General features: G+C 35.7%; 1 pseudogene; it reads right to left on the reverse strand.

The window, feature by feature from the left end:
* Positions 1 to 17,192: 17,192 nt before the first annotated feature.
* Positions 17,193 to 17,288, reverse strand: LOC119470576 (annotated as a pseudogene).
* Positions 17,289 to 23,385: the final 6,097 nt, after the last annotated feature.

The raw sequence follows: 23,385 nt of genomic DNA on the forward strand, positions 1-23,385 counted from the left end.
GTATCTGACAGAAGAAATTTCTAAGCAGCAAAACTTTCAAGATATGACCTGACAGCTTCTAAGAGCATATGTTTATAAAGAGATGGCCTGAAATGGAAGGTTATATTTAGGAAAGAAGCAGAGCATAAAAGTTTGGAACATTTGCATGTGGTAGAAACTAAAGACCCATTTTTGGGGAGAAATTCAAGGCTGAAGAAATTTGCATGAGTAAAGAAGAACCTAATGTTCAGAGCCAAGAAAATGGGAAAAATACCTCCAGGGCATTATACGGACATTTGCAGCAGCCTCTCTATCACAAGGGCCTGTATTAGGAGGATGTATTGGTCAGGGTTCTCTAGAGGGACAAGACTAATCAGATAGATGTATATATGAAAGGAAGTTTATTAAGGAGCACCAACTCACATGATCATAAGGTAAATTCCCACAATAGGCCATCTGCCATCTGCAAACTGAGGAGCAAGGAAGCCAGTCTGAGCCCCCAAACCTTAAAAGCATGAAAGCTGAGAGTGCAACCTTCAGTCTGTAGTGTAAGTCCAAGAGCTGAAGAACTTGGAGTCTGATAGTTGAGGGCAAGAAGCATCCAGCAGAGGAGAAATATGAAAGCCGGAGCATTCAGCAAGTCAGCTTCTCCCACCTTCTTCTGCCTGCTTTATTCTATCCATGCTAGCAGCTAAATTAGATGGTGCCCACCCAGATTGAGGTTGGGCCTGTGTTTCCAGTCCACTGACTCAAATGTTAATCTCCTTTTGTAACACCCTCACTGATACACCCAGGAACAATACTTTGCATCCTTCAATCCAATCAAGTTGACACTCAATACTAACTATCACAGAGAGAAAACTAATTTTGTGGGTTAGGCCCAGGGACCCGCTGCTCTGTGTAGCCTTGAAACATGGCACCCTGCATCTCAGCCACTCCAGCTCCAGCCATGGCTAAAAGAGGTGAAGACACAGCTCAGGCCTTGCCTTCAAAGTGTGAAAGCCTTAAGGCATGTTGGCTTTTGTTGCACTTGTGGGTGCTGAGGCAATTGTTGAGGTCTGAGATCCTCCACTTAGATTTCAGTGGATGTGATGTAGGAAAATGTGTGGATGTCCAGGCAGAAGTCTGCTGCAGGGATGAAGCCCTCATGGAAAACCTTTGCTAGGGCAGTGCAGAGGGAGAACATGGGGTCAGAGAGCCCACACAATGCCCCCACTAGGGCACTGCCTAGTGGAGCTGTAAAAAGAAGGCCACAGTCCTCCAGACAACAGAATGATAGATTCACCAATAGCTTGCACTGAGCACCTAGAAAAGCCATAGGCACTCAATATCAGAAAGTGAAAGCAGCCACATGGGCTGTACCATGCAGAGCCACAGGGTGGAGCTGCCCAAGACCTTGAGACCCCACCTCCTTCATCAGTGTGGCCTGGATGTGAGACATGGAGTCAAAGGAGATTATTTTTGAGTTTTAAGATTGACTTTTGCTTTGGTTTTAGATTTGCATTGGGACCTGTAGCCCCTTTGTTTTGGCTAATTTCTCCCTTTTGGAATAGGAGTGTTTACTCAATACCTGTATCCCCTTTGGACATTGGAAGTAACTAACTTCAATTTTTTTTTCATTTTACAGGCTCATAGATGGAAGAAACTTGCCTTGTCTCAGATGGAACTTTAGCCTTGGACTTTTGAGTTAATGTTGGAATGAGTTTTAAGACTTCAAAGGACTATTGGGAAGGTATGATTGGTTTTAAAATATCAGAAAGACATGAGATTTGGGAGAGGACAGGGACAGAATGACATGGTTTGGCTCTGTGTCCACATGAAATCTCATGTTGAATTGTAATTCCCAATGTTGGAGGAAGGACCTGGTGCAAGGTGATTGGGTCTTGGGGGTTGATTTCTCCTTGCTCTTCTTATGACAGTGAATGAATACTCACAAAATCTGTTTGAAAGTGTGTATCTCTTCTCCTTTGGCTCTCTCTCTCTCTCCTGCTGGCCATGTAAAAATGTGCTTGCTTCTCTGTCAATTTTCACTATGTCTGAGGCCTATCCAGCCATCCTTCCTGTATACCAGTGAAATTGTGAAGAAATTAAAACTCTTTTTTTTTTTTTTTAAATAAATTAGCCAGTCTCAGGTAGCTCTTTGGAACAATGTAAGAATGGAATACTACAGTTGGTAAAAAGGGCTGTGCAACACATATCTAAATGAAAACAAGTGGTTTGCTTCATATTTGAATAAATTATATCTACTTACTAAGCCATAGGTTTTTGCTACAGGAACTCAAACAAATGTGTAAAATAAATTTTATTCTCAACAGGGTATTTATCTAATTTTATAAATAATGGCATTTGTCTTTTCATAAATATTGGCTTCATTATCTAAAATAATAATTGTATCTAGTTTAGCAAAATTTAAAAACTTTAATTTTCAAAATTCGCAATCAACCTTCTTATATTAAGAAAACTAAATAAAATTTATTTAAAAATAATACACAAAAGTTTTAAGCTAAGATAAAATATTTCCAAAAATTGTTTCTTTTAATTTAAATATCATATAAATATCATACTGTTGTATCTTCTGATAATAACAAAAGTATCCAAGAGTAATTGAAGCATCAAATTGATCTCCTCCATTAGCATTGGGTTGACTCTGTAGGATAATGCAAAAAAACCTTTTTATACCAAAATGTTAATATTCCCAAGTTTAGTATGTAATAAGAACATTAAAAATATATTAAATGTAAATATTATAAAGTCATAAAAATACTGAATGGAAAAGTATATGTATGCATCATTGTAGTGGGACTTTTTAATTTTCTTGAGACAGATTCTTGTTTTGTTGCCCAGGGTGGAGTGCAGTGGCACAATCTTGGTTCACATCAATCTCTGCCTCCTGGGTTCTAGCAATTCTCCTGCCTCATCCTCCCAAGTAGCTGAGATTATGGGTGCCTGCTACCACACCTGGCTAATATCTGTATTCTTAGTAGTGACAGGGCTTCACCATGTTGTGCAGGCTGGTCTTAAAAACCTGATATGTATTTTTTAATTAGACACATATTTTCACTATAAAAATATTTCTTATGCAACTTAGGCTCAAAACAGGTATCGAGTAAAATTAATTGATGAAGTATTATATCAGGTACCAATAATACAGGAATTAAACATTTTTATATGCTCATATCATTATAGAACTAAAACTTACAATTTAACTGTGAAAAAAACAGCATAACCTTCAATTATTCTGGAAGTCTTCAGAAATAAAAACTAACAAGCTCTTGCAAAGAAAGACTAGTTTATGTCTTACACTTTTTGGTGATCTTTGGAAATTTTGGTTATGCTTTTTCCTTCAAAATTAAAAAAATAATAATAAAGCAGCTAATGATTCTATCAGAAAGAATCATAACAAAATGGTTTCAAGAATTTATACTGTTATATTTTATTTATATCATCACATAGAGAATTGTATATTGCATATCTTTAATGCTAGAATATAATCACCATAAACAGTTTTGTTTTTTTTTTGACTTGCTTAAAGAAACCTACATTGGTTCCTAGGTGTATTGGTATTTTCATGCTGCTAATAAAGACAAACCTGAGAATGGGTAACATATGAGGAAAAAGTGGTTTAATGGACTCACAGTTTCATGTGACTAGGGAGGCCTCACAATCATGGCAGAAAGCAAAAGTCACAGCTTACATGGAGGCAGACAAGAGAATAAGAAAGAAGCAAAAAGGAAAATCCCGTATGATACCATCAGATCTCATAAGACTTATTCACTACCATGAAACAGCATGGGGGAAACTGCCTTCATGATTCAATTATCTCCTACCAGGCCCTTCCCACAAAATGTAGGAATTATGGAGCTACAATTCTAGATGAGACTTGCATGGAAACACAGCCAAACTATATCATTCTGGCCCTGGCCCCTGTCAAATCTCATATTCTCACATTTCAAAACCAATCATGCCTTCCCAATAGTCCCCTAAAGTCTTAACTCATTTCAGCATTAACTGAAAAGTCCACCGTCCAATGTCTCATCTGAAACAAGGCAAGTCACTTCTGCCTATAAGCCTGTAAAATCAAAAGCAAGTGAGTTACTTCCTAGATACAATGGGGGTAAAGGCATTAGGTAAATATATCTCTTCCAAATGGGAGAAATTGACCAAAACAAATGACCACAGACCTCATGCAAGTCTGAAATCCAGTGGGGGAGTCAAATCTTAAAGTGCCAAAATGATCTGACTCCATATTTCACATCCAGGTTATGCTGATGCAAGGGGTGGGTCCCATGGTCATGGGCAGCTCTGTCCCTGTGGATTTGCACTGTAGAGCATCACTCCCAGTAGATGTCATGGGCTGGTGTTGAGTGTCTGTGGCTTTGTCAGGTGCACAGTGTAAGCTGTTGGTGGATCTACCATTCTAGGGTGTGCAGGATGGTGGTATTCTTCTCACATCTCCACTAGGCAGTGCCCCAGTGGGGACTCAACACCATGTGGAAACTTAAGGCTTGGTGCATGCACCCTCTGAAACCTGACTCCTTTTAGCCATGGCTAGAGTGGCTAGGACATAGGTCACCAAGTACTTAGGCTGCACACAATGGGGATGGACCATTTTTTTCTCCTAGGCCTCTGGGCCTATGGCAGGAGGGGCTGCCACAAAGGTCTCTGACATGCCCTGGAGACATTTTCCCCATTATCTTACCAATTAACATTTGGATTCCTGTTACTCGTGAAAGTGTCTGCACACTGCTTGAATTTCTTTTCAGAAAATATGTTTTTTTTCTATCACCTAATCAGTGTGCAAATTTTCAGAATGTTTGTGGTCTCTTTCCCTTTTAAAACTGAATGCTTTTAACAGCACCCAAGTCACCTCTTGCTGCTTAGAAACTTTCTCTGACAGATACCCTAAAATCATCTCTCTGAAGTTCAAAGTTTCACAGATCTCTAGAGCAGAAGTAAAATGCTGCCAGTCTCTTTGCTAAAACATAGCAAGAGTCACCTGTACTCTAGTTTTCAACAAATTTCTCATCACCTTCTGAGACCACTTCAGCCTGGATTTCATTGTTCATATCGTTATCAGCATTTTGATCAAAGCCATTAAACAAGTATCTAGGAAGTTCCAAACCTTCCCACATCCTTTTATCTTCTAAGCCCTCCAAGTCTTTTCCACAGTTTTCTGTCTTCTTCTGAGCCTTACAAACTTTCCTAACTTCTGTCATTTATCCAGTTCCAAAGCTGTTTCTGTATTTTCGAGTCTCTACAGCAGCACCCCATTCCCAGTACTGATTTACTGTATTAGTCAGTTTTCACTGACTTTTACAGTAAATAAAACTGCTTTTATCACAGCCGTTTTCACGGCTGATAAAGAAATACCCAAGATTAGGTAATTTATAAAGAAAAAGAGGTTTAATGGACTCACAGTTCCACATGGCTAGCGAGGCCTCACAATCATGGCAGGAGGTGAAAGGCACATCTTACATGGTGGAAAACAAGAGAGAATGAGAAACAAACAAATACAGAAACACCTTATAAAACCATCTGATCTCATGACACTTATTCACTACCATGAGAACTGTATGAGGAACACTGCCCCCATGATTCATTTCCATTTCTCTTACTGGGCCCCTCCCACAACACATGGGAATTATGGGAGCCCCAATTCAAGATGACATTTTGGTAGGAACACAGCCAAATAAATATTATGTGTTTAATAAATATTGAATAAATGAATGATTTCAGAAAGCGTATCTATTTTTCAAACTTGTCAAATACAGTGAAAATTACATATTCCACAAGTAAAAAAATGTTTTATTTACTACCTTGATAACCAATAATTTGCATCTAGTTAATTAAAATATATTAAAATGTGATTTACCTCTACTGATGGATTTTAATTCTTATTACCTGTGTTGCTGAGAGGCATAGAAAACAATCTCAGTAGTATCACAGGCAAGACTTAGAAATAATAGAAGGTTGTTCAGAATAGAACAACAACATTAATGTCCCAGTGACCAGTCCAGTTTGTCATTCCAGATTGTCAGCCCTCTATTTTTGTATATATCACCTTGAGAACCACCTTCTCTCTCCAAGCAAGCAAACAAGCCAGAAGGAAAAGAAGAAAGGGAGGGGAAGGAGGGAGGGAGGGAGGAACATATTTCTCATTTTGGAATTCACAGTACAGTACTTGCTCAATTAAATTATGCCTAACATGTTGATTACACATAGCTCAAAACTTGGAGATGTATGTAATCAAAATGAATTCTTGTTACAGGAACTCAAATAAATGAGTAAAAAGAAATTTTATACTCAACAGAATATTTTATCTAATTTTACTGTAAAAAAGCATTTGTCTTTTTCTATTTTTTTCTGAGTAAGCCAAGCTCTCAGAACATTATGACTTGGCAAATAATTGCTTGCAAATTATTTTTGCTATTCTGTAATTATATTCATCTTAAAGCAACCGTCTGTTGAGGATTATATGACAACGTAAAGTGTGAATACACATATGAAGGTACAGGGAGAGAGAAATGAGCATATGCTTCATTCAGTCCTTTAGTTGGGTCAGAATAACAAAGAAGTGATATATTAGCTTTATTACTCAGTGGATGCTTATTTCAATTCACTGTAATAAAATTACCCAAATGTAAGTTAAGAATATTTTGGAGAAATCATTTTTTCATTACTTTCTTTGCTTCACTGTCACACTAAACAAAAAGTTTACAAGCAGTTACTTTAGTTTAAAGATAAAACTAAGTAGTTTAAAAGTGCTCAAGGAAAAGACAAAAGTCACTTGAACTCTTTTAATAATTAAGGCATTAACCTTTAATTAAACCTGAAATTAAGATAACATGTAGTATAATACATATATTTTATATAAAATCAAATGTAGTGAAGAATTTGAAATGTACAGAAATCATCATTTGCAAAACAAACAATTATGATTCTCAAGATAGATTAGCTCTTTCAAATGTTGAACTACAACAGCTGTGTCATCTCAAATTGTTTTAGCAGCATCTTACATGAATCCAAAATGAGACCATGTGTCAATAAAACCTGTTGTTAACAGAAATTATTTTCATACATATACAGTTTAAGGATTGCTGGCTATTCTAGCAACTTGCCTGGGGTACAAAGCTATGAGTAATAGGACTAATTCCTTCCTAACCAAATCATATGTGTGCATTTTCCCCTAACTTTCTCTAGCTAAAAAATAGCTCCATATATGTTAAAAAAACGCAAATCTTTGCCATTAATATGTGAAATATAAAGATTAAAAAACATGTTTCATATAATTAATAATATGATATTTTTCTAGTAAAGAATAGTTTATGCTAGTAATAAATTTGTAAAAATAGCATACATATTATGACGCAATAATTTTAATGTAGTCTACTTATGACTACTATATATATTCAGTTCAATTCCCGAACCAGAAAATTAACATTTACATTTTGAAATGTCTCCACTTAGACCTTATTTTTGCCTTTTTGTCTTATATGATTGTCTTGTTCAAAAATTTAAGAAATTTAAAATCATATCAAGAACCACTTTAAACAAGCAAAAACATCCTGAAATGACATTTCAATCAGTAAGAAACACCATTCCAGATGATTTACTATTCTTTTAGAAAATAGACAAATAGGAACTAAGAAAGGATGAAAGCCAGAAAGAAAAATAAGCAAAAAGAAGGTGTTTTATTTAAAACTGAGACATGGATGATGATTTTAACATAAACTTGATTTAGTATACTTGAATTTAAAGAACAAAAAACCTAGTATTTTCTATGTTTTTTTAAAAAATATATTAATTGTATGTATATCTCTTCTTCTTAAGAGATACTTCTTCCATAAAAGATACCTCATAATTTAAGAAGAATATTTTTTAAAATATTGAGAGGTTGGAATTTTGCTATTGTTATTGCTGTTGATGGGAAACAGAGTTTTTGTGTCACCCAGGCTGGAGTGCAGTTGTGTGATCACAGGTACTGCAATCTCTACTTCTTGAACTCAGGTGATTTTCTCAACTCAGCCTCCCAAGTAGCTGGGAATACAGGTGTGTGCCACCACTCCTGGCTTTTTTTTTTTCTTCTTTTTTTTTGTAGACAGTGGATTTTGCCATGTTTCGCAGGCGGGTACAGAACTCTTCAGCTCAAGCAATCTGCCCTCCTTGACCTCCCAAAGTGCTAGGCATACAAGCTTGAGCCACCACACCTGGCCTGGAAGTTTTAATATGTCAACTAGAGCTAGCATAACCTGTGCTAAAACATAAATTAAGGTACAATAAATGTTAAAGAGTTTATCTGAATAAACATTGATTCATGAATTGAGCAGCTCCAGCTCCTAACCAGAAGTGTTTGGGAGCTCTAAGTAGACCCTCTGAAGTGGCAGACATGGAAGGAAAGCCAAGAAAAGATTTCATTGGTTACAGCTCTCCAATTGTCTTTATTTGGTCTATGCTGCTGAATAGATTCTTGTTACATAAGTTAGTTGGCAGCTTCTGATTGATTGCATCTAAATTTTGTTTTTCTTTAATACAAGCATTTATAAGAAACAGCCAGGTTTAAGTTTTGTTGTGCTAGCAAGTTAAACAATGCTAAGATTATTTTCAAGGCCTAACTGGCATTCTCCGCTCAGAAATTCTCCAGAGCATGTCTGCATTTTAATTTACTTAACACCTGTACAATATTCCACTTTATTTTATTCCTCCAAGTTTATTGACATTACTGATATAGTTAAGATTTGTATTTTTGCTTAATTTTTATTACTATGGTTGCTTAGTTTTATTTCTGTTTATTTAGTTTAGAGTCTAATGATTGCTTTATTTTTTCCATTACATGTTTTAGTTGTCAAAACTGTGTTTTTTTGGTCTCTTTATCTCTTCTTATTTCTAGAAAGGGCTTTTGGTTATTTATTTCTTATTTTTTTTATTTTGATATCAAGAGTAATAGTATATTTTAATAATTGAATAACATTTAATACCTAAATATATAGGTCTTGAGTAACATTTTACCTTTTATTTTCTTCAGAACCTCATAGCTGTTACACTGTTATCTTCCATCATTGAACACTTCTGTGGTTGACTCTGAGGCTACTGTGACACTACCTCCTTGTAGTTTTTCTTCTTCCGTGTATGACAGATAATAACTAACTCTTCTATTTCAATTACATCACCAGGTTATTTATTGGGCCAAATTATTCTGCAAATTGTAATCTCTGGAACATTGTGTATTTCATTCTGCAAATATATTTAACAATTTCTGGGAAAACTTTATCCATTTCAGATAATTTTTGTTAATTCTATTCCTCTTTTTTTTACATCACAGATGAGTTATTCTCATGTTGAAATGTCTCTGTTCTCTTTATCTATTGTGATTAATTTAATTGCTCTGATCTGGGCCTTTTTCGTCTGAATTCACATAATTTTAAAAGGCATTTTCTCCACTGTGTCAGTGATTCCATTTTCAGCCACATCTGCTCTATTTTGTTCTGTTTAGAATGCATTTATTATTTCTGTATTGTGATAATTTTGTTTCTCAATTTGTTTCCACAGCTCTTCAGTCATCATTTTCATCTTACTGGGTTGTATTGCCATCTGGTTTTTACACTCTTGTTTGATAAATTAATGCTTCTATTAAGTACTTATAGAATAAGTCACTTGTGGAGCATTTACTTCTATTCATTTGACAATGATTTAGTCTTGTCTAAGATTATCACTTATCTTTTGCAAATTATATTCTTTCATTTGCTTATCTTTAATATTGTTTATATAGTTGCTAAATCTCTTCTTTGTACCTTGCTAACATAATTTTTTATAGAAATTTACAGAATCTTCTCTATCTCTCTATCCCTTTACCTAAATTTAGCTTGTTTTCTCATCTGAAAATATGGTTTTGTTGACATTGGTTGTGTAGACTGAGTGTGAGGTAAAAGAGAAGGCCTCAGCTTTGTGTATGCCTCCCTTCCTCCCTCCATCCCTCCCTCCCTTCCTTTCTCTCTCTCTCTCTCTCTCTCTCTCTCTCTCGACAGAGTCTCTCACTGTCACCTGGGCTGGAGTGCAGTGGTGCGTTCTTGGCTCACAGCTCACTACAACCTCCACCTCCCAGATTCAAGCGATTCTCCTTGCCTCAGCCTCCCAAGTAGCTGGGATTACAGGTGCCTGCCACCACACCCAGCTAATTTTTTTGTATTTTCAGTAGAGACTGGGTTTCGCTATATTGGCTAGGCTGGTCTTGAACTTCTGACCTCATGACCCACCCACCTCAGCCTCCCAAAGTGCTAGGATTAAAGGCATGAGCCACGGTGCCCGACCTCTGTATGTTTTTCTAATAGGACTGGGTCCTACAACATTGATCTGAGGAAATCCCCAAATTGGTGCTCAGCTAGGGAGGTTCTTGGCTTCACACAAGAAAGAATCTCAAGAGCTATCCAACAAAGTAAAGCAAAAGTGAGTTTATTACAGCAACAGAACACAGAAAAATGGCTGCTTCATAGACAGAATGGTAGCAACATTCTTTGTGGATTGCTGGCTAGCTATATTTATGTCTATTCTGATTAGATGCTAAATAAGGGGATGGTTTTCTGGAAAAATTGTTAGGTGTTCCCAGAACTGAGGGTTTCTCCCCTTATAAACCATATAAGATAACTTATAGCAGTTGCCTTGACATTTGTAAACTATCATGCTACTAGTGGGAGTTTCTTGTAACGTGCTAATGTATTATAAGTACCATATAATGAGCAATGAGGGAAACTAGAAGTCACTCTCTTCCCCCTCCTGGTTTTAGCTGGTTTGGGCCTGTTTCTTTGCTGCGTCTGTTTTCATCCAGTTCTATTTGATCAGCAGGGTCTTGTAATAAGTGCTGAGAAAATAAGTTTTCCTGCTAATTTCCTGCTTCAGTATTACATACTATTGTGTCATGTGTTGTTAAAGTCCATTATGATAGTATTTTTAAACAGCAACGTTATAGAAATTACATGGAGATCTTAATAAAATGTCAATGGATGCCCTTGAATCCACTTTTATTGCAGGCTGCGAGGTGATGCCAGTGTTATTAGTCTAATAATCATATTTTGAGTAACAACAATCAAAACAATTCACTGTACTAAACAGAGACACAAATGAATCACGTTAGTGACACTTCCTACCCATTCGATGTATTTTCACTATTCATTGATGATTCCTGGAGTTTATGCTTTGACAAGGAAGGTTTAGCCTCACGTTATCCTCTCAGTGAAAACATATCTCCTCCTGGCCTTGCCCATTCCTGCTATCTAGAGATGGAAAAGATGAAGATATCCTCTGAGATAGTCTCTAGATAATTTGGTGTCACTTGTGCGGATTCTAAAAGATAAGATAACACTACATTATCTCCTTTTGAGTTACAGAAGCACAAGATTAGTCTCTCATTAATTCTGTTTCTGACATTGATCTTGACTTTTTTTTTTCTTTTGAGATGTAGTCTTTTTTTTTTTTTTTTTTTTTGCCCAGGCTAGAGGGCAGTGGCATAATCTTGGCTCACTGCAACCTCCACCTCCTTGGTTTGAGTGATTCTCCTGCCTCAGTCTCCCAACTAGCTCAGATTACAGGCACCTGCCACCACGCCCAGTTGATTTTTGTATTTTTAGTAGAGATGGGGTTTCACCATGTTGGCCAGGCTGGTCTCAAACTCCTGACCTCTTGATCTGCCTGCCTCATTCTCCCAAAGTACTGGGATTACAGGCATGAGCCACCACCCAACTTTAATCTGAACTTTTTTAAAATTTAAAATATATGATTTCAACATTCTCCTTGTTTGCTATGTGTTAATGCTAAATCTACTTTATTTATTTATTTTGCATATTTTGCATAGTTAGTTGATTAATCTCATAAGTACTTATTTAATGAATAAGCCCATTCTAAATTTTCATTTTAAAGCAAAAATAATTTTTCATGTATTTTGAATGCATGCATTTGTTCCTATACACATATATAGTTGGACAATAATGATATTATACATATTGTTTTTATTCTTTTCACATAAATAGGTTTTCATGACCTTTCCAGAAGAGTATGTATAAATATAACTTTGTTCTTTTTTAATGGCTATTTTATCAACTTTTGAAGCTTGAAGTTCATTTAGTGATAGTCATTTCAGTGGTTTAAAATTTAAATCGGTGCAAAATAAAGCATTTTACATTATAGTTTTTTGAACACTCAGTTATCTTTAAAGAATATATTTCTATAAATGAAAATCTTAGTCAAATGTAAACACATGGTACGATATCATAGCCATGACTCAAGGAGATGGGATGAGATTTCCAAATGTTTCTCTAAGTTTGAGCGTATCTTGCTTCACAAAAGTGAACATTTAATAATGGCATTGGAGTCAGGGCAAGATGATACAGTTTGGCTCTGCATTCCCGCCTAAATCTCCTCTTGAAATTTACTCCCATAATTCTCACACATTGGAGAAGGGACCTGGTGGGAGATAACTGAATCATGGGGGCAGTTTCCCCCATACTGCTCTCATGGTGGTGAGTAAGTCTCATGAGATCTGACAGTTTCATAAAGGGTTTCTTCTTTCGCTTCTTCCTCATTGTCTCTCTTGCAACCGCCAGGTAAAAAGTGCCTTTCACCTTCTGCCATGATTGTGAGGCCTCCCTAGCCACATGGCACTGTAAGTCTATTAAAACTCTTTCTTTTGTAAATTTCCCAGTCTGGGGTATGTCTTTATCAGCAGCATGAAAACATAATAATACAGTAAATTGGTACCAGTCGAGTGGTACCTCAACTGAAGTGGACACTGCTGAAAAGATACCTGAAAATGTGGAAGCAACTTTGAAACTGGGTAACAGGCAGAGGTTGGAATGGTTTGGAGGGCTCAGAAGAAGATAGAAAAATGTGAGAAAGTTTGAATCTTCCTAGAAACTTGCTGAATGGCTTTGACCAAAATGCTGATAATAATATGGACAGCAAAATCCAGCCTGAGGTGGCCTCAGATGGAGTCGAGGAACTTTGCGGGTACAGGAGTAAAGGTGACTTTTGCTATATTTGACTGGCAGCATTTTGCTCCTTCCCTAGAGATCTGTGGAACTTTGAACTTGAGGGAGATGATTTAGGGTTATCTGGCAGAAGAAATTTCTAACAGCAAAGCATTCAAGAGTGACTTGGGTGCTGTTAAAGGTATTCAGTTTCATAAGAGAAACAAAGCATAAAAGTTTGGGAAATTTGCAGCCTAACAAGCTGCAGATAATTTGCAGGCTGCAGTAATTTGCATATGTAATGAGGAGCCAAATGTTAATCACCAAGACAAGGGGGAAAATATCTCCAGGGCATGCCAGAGATCTTTGCAGCAGCCCCTCCCATCATAGGCCTGGAGGATTATAAGGAAAAAAATGGTGTTGTGGGCCTGGTCCAAGGTCCCTCTGTTGAGTGCAATCTAGGGACTTGTCCTGCATCCCACCCACTACGACTGTGACTAAAAGGGGTTAAGGCACAGCTCAAGCTGTTGCATCAGTGGGTGGAAGTCCTAAGCCTTAGCAGCTTAGATATGGTCTTGAGTCTGCAGCTACACAGAAGACAAGAATTGAGGTTTGGGAGCCTCCACCTAGATTTCAGAAGATGCATGGAAAAGACTATGTCCAGGCAGAAGTTTGCCACAGGGACAGGGCCCTCATGGAGAATCTCTACCAGGGCAGTGAAGAAAAGAAACGTGAGGTCAGAGCACCCACACAGAGTCCTTACTGGGGCACCATCTAATGGAGCAGTGAAAAGAGGGCTACTGTCCTCCAGACCCGAGAATGGTATATCCACCAACAGCTTGCACCATGCACTTGGAAAAGCCACAGACACTCAACATCAGCCAAAAAAAAAAAAAAGCCAGGGGCAGGGCCTATACCCTGCAAAGCCTTGAAAAGGGAGCTACCCAAGACCGTGGGAACCCACCTCTTGCATCAGCATAACCTGGATGTGAGAGATAGAGTCAAAGAAAATCGTTTTGGAGCTTTAAGACTTAACTACCATACTGGATTTCAGACTTGCATGGGGCCTGTAGTTATTTGTTTTGGTCAATTTCTCCACTTGGAATGGCTGTATTTACCCAATGCCTCTAACACCAACTTTCTTTTGATTTTACAGGCTTATAGGTGGAAGAGACTTGCCTTGTCTCATGTGAGACATTTGACTGTGGACTTTTGAATTAATGCTGAAATAACTTCAGACTTCTGGGGACATTTGGGAAGGCATATGGGTTTTGAAATGTGAGAACATGAGATGTGGGAGGGGTCCGGTACAGAATGACATAGTTCAGCTCTGTGTCTTCACCCAAATCTCATCTTGAATTGTACTCCCATAATTCTCATGTGTTGGATGAGTGATCCAGTGGAAGATAATTGACTTGTCAGGTGGTTTCCTCATACTGTTCTTATGGTAGTGAATAAAACTCATGAGATCTGATGGTTTTGTAAGAAGTTTCTGCTTTTGCTCTTTCTCATTATCTCTCTTGCCACCACCATGTAAGAACTGCCTTCTGCTATGATTGTGAGGCCTCCCTAACCATGTGGAGCTGTAAGACCATTCTCAGTTGTGTCTTTATCAGCAGCATGAAAATGGATTAATACAGAAGACAATAAAGAGGTTCCTATTCGTTTTAGAATTTTTTTCAAAAATGAATGGTATTTATAAGTATGTTCTTTATACTAGATTTGAAAATAGCAACAAGATGAATCACACAGAAGCTGAAACAAATTCTAAGAGCAGTCTACATAAGAGGAAATTTTTAATTTAAGACTGTCTTATTTATTTATTCTATATCCTCCACTCCTTGGAAAGTAGAAGGTAAAATAAGAAAAGCTATATATTATAATGAGAATATGAGAAAAAGGGAAACAGGCATCTCAAAGGACATATTCCACAGCAGATTGCAACACTCATATTAGATTCTGTGTCTAATTTAAAGAACTGGAATAAAATCATTCCTCCATGCATAAGTGTGCATTCCACACTAATAATAAATTCAGAAAAAAATATGTTTTTCTGACAAAACATCAATTTCTATTACCATTGTTTCATTTCCCAGTAGAAGAAATATTTAGTAATGTGACCTTGAAGTTAATTGGTTTTCACAAAGAAAACTAGAAGCCTCAGTAAATATTCCCATTAAAATAGTGGATTAAAGTCCCGTGAAAATTACCTTATAGTTAGTAATTTTGATAGTCATGTACTCATTGTCTTTCAGCATCAAATCTATCCTTATACTCAACTCTGAGATGCTGGGACTAAAACTTTGCAAACTGTATTCCTGATTTCCATGATAATGTCAATAGGAGGCATTGAAGAGGAGGATGAATGAAATAAGAAGGCACTCTCCCCTGTTCATGTTTTCTCCTTCCTCCTTCCCTCCCTCCTCTCTCTCTCTTTCTTTTCTTTCTGCTGTTCATATCAGTATCGCTCAAAAGAGAGAGTGGTCTCCAGTCTCCAGCTTCTTTGCCAGTCCTGATTTCAGCCTTGTAACCCTTCTTATAGGGACCAACAATCAAGAGGCACCTCCTCTTTGGAGATTTGAGTGCCAACCCTACAGGGCCTCACAGAGAACTCTCAGCCTTTGCTCTTCCCACCTCTTCGCGCATCTTCGTTTTCATCAGTTATAATCTTTGGATTAGCTTAGTTCTCCGTTTTTGCTGTTTTAGTTCAACAGTTCTTATAAAACCATTGTGCTCTATAAAATCCCCTCTGTGTGAAGACCTAGTGTGATTTCTCTTCTCCTGAATTAACCATGCCTGATATAGTAAAAGTTGAAATGATTCAGCAGCATATTTACAAAAATACATACAGACCTGAATAAAGCTCAGGTTACCCGATTATCAGGATTTCTTTACTAATCCTTGAGTCTCAGTTTACCTCAAGTAGTTGATCCTCAGCCATCAGCCTGGGTCAAAGAGGAGGTTATACAGCATATTTATTCCATGAGGGAATCAAAATGAACCTCCTACACTAAAATGAATGATTATCAATAATTTATTAAGTTCATAATCACTACATGAACTGAATACACACCTTTTTTTTCATCACGAAAAAACCTTAAACATTGCAAAGAATAATGCAGTATCAAGGTAACACTCAGAATTGACCATTTCAATACAGAAAACTGATCATTTTTATTTGTTTGGAAGAAATTCTCTGGTGTTTTTATCACCTCAGACACTCTTTTCGAGAATGCTTGTATGATAAAGAGGCTTGGAAGTTAGAGATAGTATATCACTCCTTAGGAGAGGGATTTCACGTCTGATCAGTGTAATAAACATAGAGAATGTTTTCTTCCTCAGAGACATTCTAGGAGAGTAAAGTCTTCCCTCTCCTTTGCAAAGGGATAGATAGCCTTACATTCCAAGGCAATGTTCCTCTGGAGATAAGGATGGGCAGGTTTTCCGGCAGATCCCTTATACAATTGAGGGTTTTTAAAGTGCAGTGTTTTTCAGCTGTAACATAAACCCCTGTGTGTGCAGAGTACCAGTCAGCAGTACTCTGTAACAAAGAGTTTAAGTTGCTGTAACGAAGTATCACAGACTGTGTGGCTTATAAAAAACAGAAACTTATTTCTCACAGTTCTAGAGGCTGGAAATTCAAGATCAGGGTGCCAGTAAGATTCTGGTGAGGACTCCTTTCCTGGTTGCAGATTACCACTTCTCTTTGTAACTTCATGTGGCAGAAACAGGAAGGAGTCCTTTTGGGGTTCTTTTAATTCCATTCATGAAGGCTCCATCCTTATGATCTAATTACCTTCCAAAGATACCTTCAAATGTCATCACATCAAAAATTAAGATTTCAGCATATAAAATGATCTGTAACACCAAATATTTACCTGAGTCACCCCAATGGTATTTGGAAGGTAAAGAGAACTATGAGTCCACACTGCCTGCCATATGATGAGGAATAAACTGTCTAGAGCCATTTGAGTGCATCTGATTGTCTTCTTATTGAATCTGTGCAAGTGAGCCTAGACAGCTACATAAATCCAACACATTTCCAGTTAACAATAGTGCTTAAAGCTATATATACATATATATATATATATATATATATATGCACACACACAATACTAAGTACACATTTCATGGATTAATACTACTTTGTTCAAGTGCATATGTGTACACACACATACATACACAGATACACATACACACACATATGTGTATTGCTTAATCTTAGTGGGTAATTATTATTTTTTCTCTCCTTTTCTTTCATGTCAGATGGGTAACATGCTGCCATCAAAACAAGATTTGAGGAAGGTACACCTCACATGTGCACATAAATGCCCAGTCATCGCGCTTGAGAATAATTTTTACATTGTGAGTACTTAAATAAAATTCTGGTTTTAAAAAAGGGAAGCATTCTGATTACTTTTATTAAATAGAATTCCAAAAGCAGGAGTTTTCTTCACTTGAGAAACAGTGGAACATAGTGAGATACTATGTGATTATGAACTTCCTCCATCTCAATCATGTTTTTACGTGTCAGGAAGTGCATTGAGGATAGAGGATCTTCCAGAATGTGTGGTGTGAACTTTGTTATACAGGCTTGTGTCTTCTGATTTATATACTCTGTTAATTCTTTCCTTTTTGACAGGGCGTGGGAGAGGTTCCCAAATGTTTACATCTTATCATTCATTAAGGTATCGTTCTGATATTACTGTTTCATATTCTTTTAGTGCTGGTCTATTCTTATTACTCTAGAATCTTCCTTGGTTTATCAAGCTTTGTTTTTTTCTATCAATTTGGACAACTTATTTGCATTTGTTTAAAAAAATTTACAAAGTTCTAAAGTACCTACATTTTTCAATGTGTTATTTTTAATTTATATTTTATCTATTATTCTTTCAATGTTATTTCTATTTCTAATTTGTCAACTTTTTTATAACTTATTTTTCCTGATTTATGTTTACAGTATCAACCCTTAATACATAGACTTTATTTATTAGCCTATTTTTAGTTCTTGGACCATTTGTACTAATTCAGGTTATATATTTTGCTTAGTTCATTCTTTATGTCTGAACCCTGAAGACTTTTTTCTTTATTTGAGAATGGGCTCTGTTATTTGCTTTCTTAAATAAAATCTATTTTATCTGTAAATTGAAGAAAGAAATAGTCATGTAATCTGTTGGCTTCTTTCAACTAGCATTAAATCTCCTAGTCTGAGATCATTTATATAACACTCTGAATATCATTCACATATGACTGTACCACATACCTTTGATCATTTTTTCTTTCTTTCTTTTTTAGATGAAGTTTTGCCCTTGTTGCCCAGGCTAGAGTGCAGTGGGCACAAAGATTGCACGATCTTGGTTTACCGCAACCTCCCACCTCCCAGGTTCAAGTGATTCTCCTGCCTCAGTTTCTTGAGTAGCTGGAATTACAGGCATGCACCACCATGCCCGGTTAATTTTATATTTTTAGTAGAGACAGGGTTTCTCCATGTTGGTTAGGCTGGTCTCAAACTCCCGATCTCAGTTGATCCACCCACCTCTGCCTCCCAAAGTGCTGGGATTACAGGTGTGAGCCACCATGCCCAGCCTACCATTGATCCTTTATATCCATTATGTCTTATATTAGAAATGCCTAGTACCATGTGATATCATGCAGCTCACATGAATGCCTGCCACCTGAGAAAATGCAAACACTCTTTCGAAATTAGATATTTTCCAGTTCTTACATTCCTGCTGGTTTTCCTTTGCCACCAACTCATTTTGATCAACTTCTCGACATGTTCAACTTCTTTTACTGGATATTTATGTGACTTATGGATTGATGTATTTTTATAATTTGCTTATTTACTTATTTAAGATTCTAATGTTCTATTAGCTCTAGGTCTACTTCACTCTTGATTCTTATGTTTATATTTAGAGCAGCCTAATGGGCAGGTAACAAGTTGTATTTCAAGGAAGAGTTAACCTTGTAGTCAGAAACCACTGCCGTGTAGACTTGGCTCTACATTGACTGCATGGTTCAATATTTAATAACAATTTTTCCTTGAATCTCATTTTTACCATATGAGAAATGTTAGCATTGACTGAGATGCTGTCTAATATTTCTCTAAACAGCTATTACAGGAGTCCTCTCTTCTCAGTAGGAGATTTGTTCCAACACTCCCAGAAGATACCCAAAACTGTGGATAGTATCTAAATTGATATGTGCTGGTTTTTTCTATACAGAAATACCCATGATGCAGTTTAATTTACAAATTAGATACAATAAGATAAACAATAACTCTTAATAAAATAGAAGAAGTTTAACAACATAGTGTAATAAAAGGTCATGTATGTGTTCTTTCATCCTCTCAAAATATCATATTAAAATTTCCTCACCCTTATTATTTTATTATTGTTGTGGTCTGTTGAACTTATCACCAAGAAGGCTACTGAGAGGCTCTCAGGCTGGTAGCATACACAGCATGGATATGCTGGATGAAGGGATGACTCATGTCCAGAGCAGGATGGATCAGAATCACCTAACATTTTATCACACTACTCCAAGCTACATGCAATATAAAATTTAAGAATTGTTTGTTTCTGAAATTTTGCATTCAGTATTTTCTAAGCGTGGCTAACTATGAACAACTGAAATGGCAGAAAGTAAAACTACTGATAAAGTGAGACTACTCTCTTAGCTTTTTCTTCTTCTAAACTATCTTCTCCTCAATTATTTGTTCTAAACAATAGTACTTAATGCTGTATTTTTCCATCTCCCCTGGACTAGGGTCTTGGTTTTCATCTATGCTGGAGACATCTGGTGTCTGGTCTCATATAAGAGAAAAATGACTCTTTTTTTTTCTTTCAAAATAATATATTTTTAGAGTTTTAAAATGTTATTATATTTAAGAAGAATTTACCTAATTTTAAAATATAAAGTTAAGAAGTCTAAACCAATCACTGCCAACAGAGTTGAGGACCAAATGCATCCCTAAAATAAAAATATCAAAACTAAATAAAATGAATGGGAGTAGAAAAAAAAAAAAGAATTACTGCTCGTTAACTTAAAAGTCAGAAATTAGAAGCAATATTAAATATTTATAAATAAATATACATATAAGAATTAATCATCATATATGTGCTTTAAAGAATAAATAAAAACCAAAGTAAAATAATAAATAACTTGAATACATAAGAAAGTGATTTGATAAACACCAGAAAGTACTGTTCAAAGAGTTGTAAGAAATGGCAGAAGACTTCATAAAAGGAGAAAGAGCTTGAATGCATTTTCTTCATAGAACAATAAAAGTAACACAAAAGGGATTTAAGTGTTAAAATGCTCTAATAATGTAGAACAGTTTACATTGTAATACTTTATTTCCTAATATGTCAACCATGTTTTCAGAAGCATAGATTCTAGACAGGATTCAAGTATTAACAGATGGTTTTTAGTGCCTGTAAAGCGTTTGGAGGTACAAGTAAAACCTTTGGGGGTACTAGTAAAATGCTTGAAGGTAACCAATAAAATGTGTGGAGGTATCAGTAAAATGTTTGGAGATACCAGTAAATTCTTAGACAGAGGCCAGTTGTGCTAAGACTTCACCATTTGCTAAGAAGATTTTCCAGTTTTCTGTGTATCCTGACATCTTAAATCATATTTCCTATTCCGAATCATTTTTGGATCAATTTTAAGCTGTTGTTTTATTAGTTAGGTTGAAACAAATACTAAATAAAAATGTGGAATGAAGGTCAAAAAATAAAAAGGTTTTGACCTCCATTCCACATTTCCTCAAATAATGTCTTGTAAGCAGAAATTTGTATTAATGTTTGAAGATGCCAGTAGTCCTCCTGGTATTGACCTTTTGAAATTATTGAAAAAATGAAGAAAAATAAATCTTCCTCCAGGAAATTCTAAACAGTCTCCTATTTTCATGACCTTACTTGATGCCTGATCATATCACCTTGCCTGTGACCAAAAGTCAGGGCTTCCCACTCAGCAGAAAGCAGATCATTTGTTTTCTTAGCAGGAGATTTCTCTTATGTCATTAATGATTCATATAGGTCATGTGTACAAGGGGCAAGTGTTTTCAAGTTTGCTGTATTATAAAGCAGCAACTTCTATTTTGTATAACTACAGTGTGGGAGCTTCTTACGTAAGACCATCAAGAGTGCTAACTTAAATTCTGTTGTGTTTTTGTTTTATAGAATGGTCAAGGAATGAAAGGGGGATTATAAGGAAAAGATTATATAAAATCCTAGGGATACTAACTTCACTCAAACATCCATGAAGTTGGCATGGAGGATGAAAGACAAATTTATATGCTTGAATATTCAGACTGAAGAATCAGAGTTGGTACCAAGCATTCAAAGGACTTGAGAAAGGTAAAGGACTTTGAAGTATAATTATGTTCTTCACTAGTCTCTTAGTTTTTTAAAATTTATATTATTACTTCCTTTTTGCAAATTAAAGACATTTAATTCAACAACCAAGATTTATAATTCCAAACACTTTTTCTTATAGGTCATACATTTAATCTTACTTAATTTTTATATTGCAAAATATACAATACTAAAAAGGAACAAATTGTTTTATTGGGGTAAGTTAATTAAAGCAACAGAACTATTCCATGGGAAATTAGCCAGATATATTTTCATCCTTGAGCTAATTCTAAGTGTTGCTATTGTTGTCATACACGAATTTTAGGCAATCAAACTGGGAAGGCATAATTTATGATTGTATACACAAGCGGATTTCAAATGAGGAGAGAAAAAAACCTGCAGCCTTTCATATCGCAGAACAACCAGTGTATAGTATAAAAGCCTAATAATTCATCTATTTTATCACCTAATTATTTTGCAAACAACAATGTTTCTGTCATAATTCATTACCTCAAATTGTTCCCTGTGAGAGGTTGGTGGATGGTGTCATATACCAGCTTGCCACAGCAACCAGAATCATCTTTGTCTCAGGCTATTAATTATGGAGTCAATTATTGCTTTATAAAAATATTTTCAAAGACATAAAAGTGAAAAGACCAGGTAAGATATCCTCAAAGTAATATTGAAATGTTTCCCAAATACCTATGTTCTGACAGTAAACATGTGAAGATGAATCTGACATGGTAACGGTTACGACCAGTAGATCACCAGGAAATATCATCACTGAGGCAGAAGTTGCAAGGTTATGTGATGATTTTTGAGGGCCAGATAAGCCCAATTATTGACTGTAATTGAGCAGCTTGATGATCCTAATAGTTGAGAAAGACTGTCTAAAGAACAGATGAGCTGCCCAGTTTTTAGCATCCCTAAGTATTAAATCTCTGTAATAGAAGATCAGAAGGAAAAGCATCTGCACAAATAATCTCATCTTCCAAAAGAAATGTTTTCACTGGTTGTCACTTTAACTTTATTCTCCCAGTCATTTTGGAATTGATAGCAGCGTATCGGTGTCAACTTAAGAACTGAATTTAAACATGATATTGAGCATGTTATCTAATAACCATACAGAAAATTTATAATTGTAATGATGTTTAACTGAATTCAATATCAGTGTAAAATTTTTCAGATTAATTATGTGATTTATTTTATCAGAGCACAAAAATTATATAAGCTACAAGAGATTTTATGAGTTATGAAGTATATTTAAAACATTTTCTCACTTATCCTTACTAAAACCTGAAGAGGTAGAAAGAGCTGACATTATTTTTACAATTTATAGAAAAATAAAGTAAAACTGAGATGCATAGAGTTAATGTGACTTTCCTTGACTGTCATGAGTATCTGATTGAAAATAGATTTCAAATATTCTATTAAGCTACATCTTTTTTCCTGGATCTTTTATATAGTATTGCTAACTATAAAGGAAAGTTAAAAAAATTACTATCCAAAATTAAAGTTAACTTATTTCAAATAGCTAACTATATGTTATTCTATATATTATGTCCTTCATTTTAAAATCAATTATATTTTAAATTATTATATATTCAGTAAGCTTGTAAATATACTGAATTCAGATATCTGTTTTTCTCATAGAAATAGAGACCAAAAAAATACATATATCATATTTTAATTTCCCCAAATTTTTTCTTGAGTATATACTAGTAGTAATCATTTTTTAATGATACACTCTTCACTTTGTCTCAATTATACACGGAGAAATATAGGTGAAATAAATGTGTTTCTACATAGCTTTTCTTTGTAAATTTGGAAAAAGGTGGTGGACCAATATATATTATGTAAGCTATAACACTTTCCATAATTCCATGAAGATAAATATCACCTGGAATGCTTGTAGCTATTTAAATATGTCAATTACAATACCCACTCCTGAAGAATCCATCTTGGAGCAAGTGGAAGTTCCCTGTTAATAATGTCCTCAGTGACTAGAAGCTCCACTTACCAAGATCCTCAATGATTTTTATTGTCTGGGGACTTTACAAATGAGGCTCTTGAGTTCTATGAGCATAGGGAGA

Source organism: Cebus imitator, unplaced genomic scaffold (genome assembly GCF_001604975.1).
Source record: "Cebus imitator isolate Cc_AM_T3 unplaced genomic scaffold, Cebus_imitator-1.0 Scaffold35, whole genome shotgun sequence".
In the NCBI taxonomy this organism is placed as follows: Eukaryota; Metazoa; Chordata; class Mammalia; order Primates; family Cebidae; genus Cebus; species Cebus imitator.